The sequence below is a fragment of the Salvia hispanica genome, chromosome 3, assembly GCF_023119035.1.
Source record: "Salvia hispanica cultivar TCC Black 2014 chromosome 3, UniMelb_Shisp_WGS_1.0, whole genome shotgun sequence".
Taxonomy (NCBI): Eukaryota; Viridiplantae; Streptophyta; class Magnoliopsida; order Lamiales; family Lamiaceae; genus Salvia; species Salvia hispanica.
This window is the reverse complement of record NC_062967.1, coordinates 42239358-42248808: the sequence shown is the minus strand read 5'-3', so window position 1 is coordinate 42248808 and position 9451 is coordinate 42239358.

The following is a 9451-nucleotide window of genomic DNA, read 5'->3' as shown; positions in this document are numbered from 1 at the left end:
TGATGTTCTTGATATCGAAAACACGCTCTACAGTATTTAACCAATCAATGAACTCATTAGGAAGAGCCTTACCCTCAAACTCTGGAATCTCAATCCTCATGTCGATATCACGCGATGGGTCAACCCCATAGTACCTGTTCCCGCCGCGCTCCCCTGCACAGCCAAAAGGGTTCTCGCCGTCATCATCGTCAGGATGGGAAAGGTCTGAATCCGTTGTCTCGGTGGTGGGGGCCTCCAGTTGCGCCAGACGTCGCTGGAGATCTCGCACCTGTTGTCTCAGTTCGTCGTTCTCAACGTCACGCAGATCGCGTTCCCGTGCAGCCCCTTCGTGTTGAGGAATCTCCCCACGTCCTCCACCACGACCGCCACCACGAGCACCGCCACGTCCACCGCCACGTCTACGTTCAGCCATTAACAACAACCTGGATCGTGATACCAATTGATGCAAAATGTATAGAGAAATTGACTGAACGGAGAAGAAATTCAGAGAAACCCTAGATTCAATGAAAAACGAAATATTATTATCAAAATTCAACTGCGGCCCAAAACAAAAGCAACACTATTATAACCGTCTAAAAAACCCTAGAAGTTCAAAAGGAAATAAAACAGAAAATTAAAAATTAAAAATAAGCCCGAAAAAACAGTATATTGCAGTTTTCGCCCCTTAAACGATGTCAGATGGCCAAAATCCCGTCGCGACGAGTTCGATCCCAAATTGCGTTTCGCATGTACCGTGCGAATTTCAAATCAATCTGACACCGCCGGTTTTTGCCCGATTTCTACGTTGAAACTGCGGTGATGGGGTTTTCATGTTGAGAATTTTGATCAATTTTGCGAGAGAGATTTCAGATTGAAAGAAAAAAGTCGTATTAAAAGAGGAGGGGATGAGATACAAATAAAAGGAGACTTAACTTAAATAAAATCTCCTTAATTTATAAACCGATTTTATTTAAATTTGTTCCCTTAGTACTTTCTTCTTGGATTGCCCTTTTTATATTTGTAAACATACCACTAGAAACGTTTTTGGTTATTTCCATTTATATAAACTTTTACTTAGGGAACCGCTATTACTTTAGGTAAGTTCAAATTGAATTAAGATATACTATATTATTTTATTTAACAAATCTATAAAACGATATCAGATTTTAAATAATATGTTTAGAGTTTTTAACTTATTTCTTATGGATAATTCGCTTTTAAAATATTTAAATTTTCAAACTTGTGTATTACAATCCTTTACACTACAAGCAACGTTCATAGTTAGACTTAATAATTACTATCAATTTAAATGATTTTATTATTATATTTACTTTTGTTTCATAATTTTTGCATGAAGATTAAAAGTATACAATAAAATCTACTTAATGATCATTAATTAGTTGGAGATGTCATTTTTATAATTTACAATTTTAGTATTTATTTAAAAATAAAATAATTAAACATAAATAACAATTACTCCTTTCGTCTGTGAAAAGAACTACCTCTGTCATATGTTACTCGCACTTTTCTTTTTGAATTATAAATTTAAAATTTATTTTTTAGTATAATTAAATTAGTATTTTAAGTGTAACAATAAATCACTTAAAAAGAAAACATTTAATTAACTTTAATAATAGTAATTAAATATCTTAATTCTTACTTAAAATATGAATAGTGTAAATAGTTTGAGACGAGCCGAAATAGAAAAGTGCGAGTGACATTAGTCCAGCCTAAAAAGTATGAACTTTCTAAATTTGGAATATTTAAACAACACATTTCTACACAACATTTTATTTACAACTTATCTCATTACACTACACTCTTAATGATGTAGAGTCTACTGTCCATTAACACTACTTATACTACCATTTATTTTCATCTCGCTTATTTTACCAATTATACATTAAAACTCGTGTAAAATCAAATGTTCATATTTTTCAAAGACGGAAGGAGTATCATCTTAACTTATTTTTAAATACTCCCTCTGTCCATTAAATGTTGTCCAAGTTTGACTTGGCACGTGTTTTAAGAAATGTGAAAAAAAGTGAGTGGAAAAAGATAGTGAAATGTAGGTCTCACATTTATATATTTTTTTTATAATAAAATATGTGTGTAATGAGTTAGTTGAAAGTGGGGTCCATTTACTAAAAATGAAAAAAGCAAAGTAGACAACATTTCACGGACGGACCGAAATAGTAAAACTGGACAATATTTCATGGACGGAGAAAGTGTTATAGATCATGTTTAATTTCTGAAGGGATGGAGTTTTGCACGTGTGTCGTGGGCACGTGTCTCTCCTTTCAACAAGATTTATAGTATCCCACTTTTGCAACAAATATTACTAAGTATAAGTGGTAAGAGAGAGGTCGAACCACAAAGACCATGGACCTACTCGAGATTGTTTCACGACACGGGTTGGTTAGCTACCACGCTTTTGGGTTGAGTATGGACTTAAATATTAGGGTGAGAAACTTGAACTTTAAAGCATGAGAACAGGGGTTAGAGGCTTAAACTAAACTAAGAGAGCATGAAATGAAATGTAATCCCGACGTCGTAGTTGTCAATTCCTCCGTCGAGACTACAGAGCTAAACTGCATGGGAACAAGAACGTAAATCAAAGCGGTAAAGAATGCAAGTATCCAACATCGGAGGCATCAATTCCTCTGCCGAAGCCGTTAAATCTAACTAGAAAGCATGGCATGGGGAAGCTTCTAAGATGGAGGCGTCAGTTCCACCGTTGAAACGACCAACACTCTGTAAATCTACACTAAAACATTGAAAACATGAAAATAAACTAAAGATGTAAAGAAAGCGGTAAAGAAAGCAAGGATCCAACATCGAAACTACAGAGCGGACATGAATCTAAACATCTAAACTACCAATTGCAAAAAGCATCCAAGAAATATAAGTAAATAGCATCATCAATATGAAAATAAACAAAAGGTTCATTAAAATGGAAATAAGCGAGGTCCAACGCCGGAGTCGTCAATTCCTTCGTCGAACCCGTTAAATTTAACTACAAAGCAAGGAGGTGAAGGAGCTTCTAAGATGGAGGTGTCAATTCCACCGTTGAAACGACCAACATCATGTAAATCTACAGTAAAGTCTTGAATACATGGAATGAAAAGTAATCCCGGCGTCAGAGTTGTCAATTCCTCCGTCGAGATTATAGAACTAAGCTAAACTAAGCTAAGAGAATTTTCTACCTAAGCTACTGCCGTGTCCAGTCCTTCTCTTTATTGTAGAAAACTTCTATTTATAGAGCGGCTTCAATCTTCAACCCTAAGGCAACTTCTCATATGAGTTGACCATTTTACCCTTGTAGTAACTTAGGATGATTCAGCAGATACGTCTTCATGTGTGAATTCCTCTTGGTCAACTTGATCAGCTCATGTCTTCATGTGATGGCCTGATCAGCTCAGCTCTCCTCTTGATCAGCTTGTGTCTTCATGTGGTGGCCTGATCAGCTTAGTTCTCCTTTTGATCAGCTTGTTTCCAACTGATTAATTTGTCCTTAGATTTGGCCATTTTTTGCTCCTTTTCCGAGTTGATCAAGTTATTCCGGTATTTCTGCCGCTTCAACACTTTTTAGCTCCTGCACACTTAAATTCACCACTTTCCCGCACATTATCAACCCGATTAGTGTATAAACACCAATAAAACCATGCATGAAACGAATCTCATCAATTTCACTTCATGATTTTTGAATGAAGATATAGAGTATACCAGTAAATCGACATAATGATACTAATTAGCTAATTGGGCGACAACACAGATATTATAGTTTTATATTAATTGGGTGATGGACGGACCGAAAAGAAACTAGTGACGGATGGAAGGGGTATATTTTTTCTATGATTCACCATTTGATATTTCCATTCCTCATGATATGGGCATTGAGGGTGGGCTCCTTGTAGGTTTGTGGGCAACTACCTCCTTCTTAGCAGGTGGATAATACATGAATTACACCCTCCTAGATGATTTATCGGACTTAGACACTTAGTGCGGAGGGGCCTTGGGTTTGGATTCTACCCCCTTGCTCAAAACAATATCCATTCCTTTCATTTAGTCAAATAATGGATATTCTATTCCATTCCATTATTTTTTCTCTTTATTTTAGATTTTAATATAATTATACAACATACTCTCATCTGTCATTTCGGGTTGACATGAGTTTTAATGGATAATTTGTAGATTAAGAGAAGAGAATAAGTAGTTAAAATTGTGTAGTAGATGGTGTAACCCATAAATGATAAAGTAAAAAAGAAGGAGAAAATATTGTCGTAAATGAATATTGACTATTTTTATGGACAGATGAAAAAGTAAAAATGGGATATATCTATGGGACGGAGAATGCATTATATTATATTAGCATTAGCATATATCTATGGGCCGGAGAATGTATTATATTATACTCCCTCGGTCCATAAAAGATGTCTCATTTTCCTTTTTAGTTTGTCCCATTAAAGATGTCATCACATTTCTATTTTTAGAAAAAGTTCCCTCTCACAATAATATAAATATTTTCTCTTTCCACCTAACACATAAAATAAACCTTCTAAAATTTTGTGTCGTCCCTCAAGTGTGACATCTTTGTGGGACTGAGGGAGTATTATAATTATGTTTCAATTCAATATAATTTTAATTTCATACTTTTTAAATTTTATTAATAAAACTAAATTTTAATTTTTTTAGTAATTTAAAAAAATTCCAATACTACCCACACTTCACACGTACACACATTGTACACACACACACTCACTACACACTGACATACACTCCATCTGTTTTACACTATTCTCTTACTTTACTCTTTCTCCATTTTAACTACTCCCTCCGTCCCAGATAATTTGGGACACTTTGACCCGGCACGAGGTTTAAGAAATGTAATGGAAAGTGAGTTGAAAAAGTTGGTGGGATGTGAGTCCTACTTTTAAAGTATTAGTTTTATAATAAAATTTGAGTATGAATGAGTTAGTGGAATATGGGGTCCACTACCAAAAATGGTAAAAGTAAAGTGGGACAAATTATGTGGGACAACCCGAAATGGAATACTGGGTCGAATTATCTGGGACGGGGGGAGTATATATTATTCCCTCCCTTCCATAATAGAAGTCACATTTGATGTAGGCATGAGTTTTAAAAAATGTAAAGAATAGTGGGCTGAAAAAGTTAGTGGAATATGTGGTCCACTTTTTTATGTTAATTTTATAATAGAATGTAAGTGAAATATGTTAGAGGAATGTGAGACCTACTTACCATAAAATAAAATGTGACTTTTATTATGGGACATATCGAAATAGCAAAATGTGACTCTTATTGTAGAACGGAAGATGTATTATTTCCCTAAATGTGTACCAATAAGTAATGGGATAGAGGTATATCATATCCAAACTATAGGAAATATCATACTCCCTCCGTCCACGAATAAGAGTCCCGTTTTTCCATTTTGGTCCGTCCATGAATAAGAGTCCCGGTTCATAATTACCATAAATGGTAAAGAGACCCCACATTCAACTAACTCATTCCATTCACATATCATTTAAAACTAATATATATAAGTGGGACCCATATTCCACTAACTTTCTTCCCCCCACTTTTCTTAACATTTCTTAAAACCCGCGCCATTTAGAAATGAGACTCTTAATCGTGGACGGAGGGAGTATTAAATAATAGAGAGATAGAAAAAATATCATACCTAATACTCAAATACCCCATTTTATATCAAGAGTGAACTACATAAATGATACCTGATCTTTCACTTTCACACATAAATGGTACCTGATCTTTACTTTATATCGCTTTTCGCACCTATAAATCACATTTTTTATACCTGATGCAATTGTATTCCCAAAATGCCCTCTAAACAAATACATTTTCTCATTTATATCATAAAGGATATTTTAGGTATACATAAAATTAGTACCAAAAGTGATATTGTAATATCTTCTCTCATTCTCCTCACTCTTTATACTATTATTATTAATCAATATTAATATTATTATTTTGATGTTATAAATTAATAATTAATTTATTTTTAATATCATTCAAAATAGTTAATTTAATTATAGTTATAATTATATTTAATTATTATAAAAATATTATTGTTATAATACTAAAAATTAGTAGTAATTAATAAATAATTATAGTATAATTATATAAATTATGAATCATATAATATTATGTAATAATAATTGTGAATTGTATTCATAGTGATATAAAGAGTTGAATATTTTTAGTTAGGTGTTTTAATCTTAAAATGAGTATAAGTAATTTAATAGAAATATTTAATTGATTTAATTATTTTAAATAATTAATTTATATTGACATTTTGTTCTTGATTTATATTAGAATGCAATTGATGTAGGTATAAAAAACTAAAAGGAAAGAAGAAAAAAGAAGATAAAAGATAAAAGAAAGAAGAAGAAATATAAACTAAGGAGAAAAAAAGAGAGAAGAAAAAAAGATAAAATACAAAAAAGAAGAAAAAAGAATGAAGAAGAAACTAAAAAAGAAATAAGAAAGGAAGAAAAAATAATCACCTATTTGGTACTCCCTCCGTCCCAAGGAAGATGACCCATTTCTTGGGCGGCACGGGATTTTATGCAACTTTATTTTGTGTATTGAGAGGAGAGAGTAAAGTAAGCGAGGGGGAATAAAGTAGATATAAATGTATTTCCATTTTAAGTAATGGGTCATCTTAGTTGGGACAAACTAAAAAGGAAAGTGAGTCATCTTCAATAGGACGGAGGGAGTACTATTTAATTGAAATTTCCAAAAATATCCTCTATAACAAAAATATCACATGTTTGATACATGGGGTTATTTTTGTCACAAGGTACTAAAAACGATATAAAATAAATACTATCAGGTACCATTTATGTGCGAAAGTGAAAGATCGAGGTACCATTTATGTAGTTTACTCTTGTATCAAAATTAAATTAAATAGTGAAAAAGTATCATAAATATGATTATACTCTAAGTTTAGAGACCTTCTATGATATTTTAAAGTCTAAGGACCGTTTATGTTTGAAGTTGAAAAGTTCAAAGTACCACATTAATTAGTTCACTTTAAATAAAAGAGTGAACTTCAAAAATGGTCCCTGGACTATGGGTTTATCTCGAAAATGGTCCCTGGACTTTAAAAATATCACCAGTAGTCCCTGGACTAAGGGTTAATATCAAAAACGATATTTTGAGACGAAAATGCCCTTTTGAGGGGTTTTGAGGGTTTGGGCAATTTGGTCTTTTTACACTTTTAACATTTTAAATCTGATATTATTTTAGTTATGTACTAAATCTGATATTATTTCAAAATTATCATTCTTCTTCCCTTTTGTCATCTTTCACTTAGTTTCTTTATTTCAATATTAGATTTAATTTTACAAAATTAAATTTTAAATTTCAGTTTTTAAATATCAATAAAAATTTTTAATTATAAAAATTATTAAATAACAAAAATTATTAGTCATAATCAATATTTGATAGTATCTAATATTTAATCAATAAGATATAACGTCTTAGTTTTAATCAATATTTAATAGCTTTAATCATAAATAGACAATATAACACGGTTTATTCTGAAATAAATATGCGTCTAATGTAAGACTAATATAATTTTCATTTATTAATTTGAAAACAATCAATCAAAATGACTAGAAAATTTCAACAAAAATACTCCTATACAAAATTTTTAGTCGACTTCATAATATTCAATCACAAGCAATTATAACAACCGAACGAATGCTAAATAGAATAGCTCTTATTTTTCCATCACGATTAATATTATTTTTCTGTACTTCTTCAATTCAGCTTAATATTATATTAAATAACAAAAATTAATAGTTTTAATCAATATTTACAGTTTCCATGAATTAATAGTTTTAATTAAAAATATTTATTGATATTTAAAAATTAAAATTTAAAATTTAATTTTATAAAATTAAATCTAATATTGAAATAAAGAAACAAAGTGAAGGATGACAAAAGGGAAGAAAAATGATAATTTTGAAATAATATCAGATTTAGTACATAACTAAAATAATATCAGCATTTAAAATGTTAAAAGTGTAAAAAGACCAAATTGCCCAAACCCCTCAAAACCCCTCAAAAGGGCATTTTCGTTTTTAAAGTCCAGGAGACCATTTTCGAGATAAACCTATAGTCCAGGGACCATTTTTGAAGTCCACTCTTATTTGAATGAATTAAACAAGACTCTTTTGTGAAACGACTAGTGGATGTTTGTGAGTGCCTATATTAACATTTAACATTATCCATTGGTGGAAACTCATATTCCTTGGTACTAAATGGAGTAAGGCTGCAATTGCCATGTTGAAGTAGGAGAAGGCCAGATTTGACAACTCATATATGTAAATGCTCCTTTTTTTCAAGAACCAAACTACTCGATGAAATGCACAATTCCATGCGCAGATGTTCTAAACATAATAATGGTACTCCATTTGCCTGGATTAATGTCTTGCTCCATGTAGTAGATTTTAAATGTGTGAAAAAAATTCAGTTATCTTTCACATTTTAAATTCCAGCTACCCTGCCCCTCCTCACCCCCTTATATATTTTCAACATCATTAGGATGTTTATCACTAAAACAAGATTGGGCATGGAGTATCACTTCACCATCATCAAACAATATACTGTCTGCGTCTATGTCCGAGAATAAAAAGATTTTAATGATGTATAGTGGCGATGTGAGCTGCCAAAACTTTTGATGAAGAATGAATTAAAAAGAGACATGAAAGTAAAATAGAATTGTCACATCCATTTAAATCTGATTAATTAAGAGTTGGGCAATCAAGCATAGTGACCTAGGCTAGCTAGGGCCTTCGATGTGGGGGAGGAAGAATGACGGCCACACTAACCGGAAAAGACTGCACCATCCTAATCTTTTCATTTTCATTTTTACTGACTTCAATAATTGTCTCACCATTCGTCTAGTCCACTCAACTAAGTATACTAAATATCAAATCGTGTTATAATTTCGTCTGTACATAATGAGGTAAAAATTAAAAATATAATTTGAATTAAAAAAGGATATGACGTGCTGTAATGTTATTAAGACGATACTCAAAAGAAAAAGAGTGAAAATTAAACTTAATTTTTTTTTAAGAGCATCTCAACTCAAAGGGAAGAAGATATATAGAAAAGGTATATTATATATTTATCTTATTAAAAAGTGAAATATACCGTTCTAAAAAGTAGTAATACATTCCAAAGGGGGAAAATGTATAAAAAGGTAAATTATTTTTTAAAAATAAAATAATAGTACAAAATATATTAAAAAAATATAAAATGTAATACCTTCTCAAATACCTTTCTATTTGAAAAAGGGTTTTTCATGAAAATAAGACAAATATGATAGTTATAAGATTTTACCTCTCCATTGATAGAGTGGTAAAGATACCTCTTCAAAATGAAAAAATATATAATACCTTCTCAAATACCACTCCTCTTAGAG